We start from the raw sequence: 2262 nt of genomic DNA, 5'->3' as shown, positions 1-2262 counted from the left end.
CAGGAGCCGAGGCCGCCCGGCCAGCCCCGCCCCCGGCCCGCGTCAGCGCCGCAGCGAGGCCCGCCTGCCGGCTCCTCAGGGCTGCGCCCTCCCCTCTCGGGCCGCCCCCGCGAAGCGAAGCCCACAGAGGACGCGGCGGGGCCCCGGGCAGCTCCTCCCATGGCGCTGCGCAGGGCCGCGGGCTGCGCTCTTTACAAGGCCCAGTGACCCTCCTGTCATGGCCATGCTAACAGATCCCCCGATCCCGGAGGGAGACACTCGCAGGCTTCCCCGCTCCCTTGGCTGGGGGCCGGCGGGCCGCAGCCGTGTGCCCGGCCCCAAGTCGAAGGCTGGCGTCCAGGCCCACTCCGGCCGAACCGCGAGCTGCGAACGCGCATGCTCCGCCGAGGCCCACACGGGCCCGAGTGTACCCTGATAGAGCCATCGCGAGGCCGGTTGAGCGGAGCTCCAGTGGCGCAATCGGTTAGCGCGCGGTACTTATACAGCAGTACATGCAGAGCAATGCCGAGGTTGTGAGTTCGAGCCTCACCTGGAGCACTCCACTTTTGGATGTTCGCACCCCCTTTTATGTGTCTCCTTGACCGAAGGAAGGAGTTAGTCTCCCTTTAGGCTTCTCGGTTACTGTCCCAGACTGTTCGGCCGCTCGTCTCGCTCGGCCGCATGCAGGAAGCTGCTCGCAGTGGAACTTCACACTCGTTTTCCAAGCTGTTTGCTGCCACCGCACAATATGCAGCCGCTGTAACCCGGACAACCACCTACTTCTCCCCCCTAGTCCTCTCCTTAGGCGGGTCCTTTAACGGCCACAGTACCGCGGATGCGGACGGGAGGTGCCGGGGCGCTCCCCTGTGGTGGTGGCCCTGGCTGGGCGCGGGGTCTGGTACCCCAGGCACTTGACTCCACAGGGCCAGCCCGAGCTGCCCGCGCCGGGATGAGGCTCGGGGACCCAGCCGCGGCCCCTCGCCCCAGGGCGGGGCCCGAGTGCCGCCGCCCACTTCGGGAGCTGGGGCCGAGGCCCAGCGCGGGGGCGCGAGTGGAGCCGTGGGGCGATCTGGGCCAGCTGCTTCCTCCCTTGTAACTAGTAATGACGAGTTTTCACCCCTCCCCGCGGGCTGCAGAGACCCTAGACTACGGGCCCTTGTCCCTCCCCAGACACCCCGCCCGCTCTGGGCAGATTCGCAGAGTTTGGGAATGTGCCCGGGCGTTTCCCCTGCCCATGCTGTGCCCCTTCTCCCTGCTGTCGCTCTGCAGTGGTGGAATTAGCGGGCAGACCAGAGAGGAGACTTTTCTAGGGCTCCCCGACTGGCATGTCGCGAATCCCCGTTCAGAAGTTCTCCCAGGGGCCAGGAAATCGGGCCAAGGCGTGGGCGGGTGCGCCCTGCCCCACAGCCCCGGGACGGGTGGGCGAAGCCGGGCAAGTTTAGTTGGCGGGTGGGGGGCCTCCGGGACGTGTTCTCTCAAAAGGGCGGTTTGCAGCTGCTTTATGGACCAGAGAGTTCGTAAATTCTGGATAAAAATACTACCCGGTGTGGTGAAAAGGAAGACCTAGAAACCTCGGAGAAAGTGGATGGAGGGTGGTCTCCTGTCTGCCTCCTGAGCTAGCAGGCCCAGCCTTCGGATGCCCGCACCCACCCCGCCCCAGATTCAGAGTGGAGACCCCGCGCCAGCCCATGTGTGGGAAAGGCCGCCCCCCTCGCCCGAGCCCCGCACCCCGACGCGCCAAGCCAGGCGTCGCCAGCGGCTCACAGACTCGTAAAAGAAAGGTCGTTCTGTTCAACCTGCTGTCGGAGGAATCCCTTCTGTAATACAAAACTTCTCCTTCTATTAATATTTGAAAACCGCTAGCGTCAGAATTTCATTTCCTCTCAAGGCAACCCATTCTGTTTTCTGACAACTGTCATGGTTAGAACATTATTCTTAAATATTACTTCTTACTGATTACTGCTGAAATGGTGGTGACTTTGGGAACTATTTTTCTGATAAGATGGTGGGGTGGGAAGGAAGGAAGCTAAACTAGTTGCTTCCTTCCTAAACTAGTTGCTCTTTCTTTAATTAATTCCTAAATCTTCAGCTAAGAAATTATTGGTGGACCATAAAAAAACGACTATAGGCCTATTTGCAGTCAAATATCTTTTTTTGGGGGGGGGGGGAACTGAGTCTCACTCTGTTGCCCGGGCTAGAGTGAGTGCTGTGGCGTCAGCCTAGCTCACAGCAACCTCAAACTCCTGGGCTCAAGTGATCCTCCTGCCTCAGCCTCCCCCGTAG

The 2262-nt window shown here is 61.6% G+C and overlaps 1 non-coding gene across 1 annotated transcript; it reads left to right on the top strand.

Annotated features, from left to right (window-relative positions):
• Positions 1 to 444: 444 nt before the first annotated feature.
• On the top strand, positions 445 to 537 carry TRNAI-UAU. The gene is given in 2 exon segments: positions 445 to 482; positions 502 to 537. It is a non-coding gene; the product is annotated as a tRNA-Ile (tRNA).
• The last annotated feature ends 1725 nt before the right edge of the window (positions 538 to 2262 follow it).

The sequence above is a fragment of the Propithecus coquereli genome, unplaced genomic scaffold, assembly GCF_000956105.1.
Source record: "Propithecus coquereli isolate 6110/MARCELLA unplaced genomic scaffold, Pcoq_1.0 Scaffold43, whole genome shotgun sequence".
NCBI lineage: Eukaryota > Metazoa > Chordata > Mammalia > Primates > Indriidae > Propithecus > Propithecus coquereli.
The sequence above is the reverse complement of the archived record's forward strand: the minus strand, read 5'-3'. Positions and strand labels throughout refer to the sequence as shown.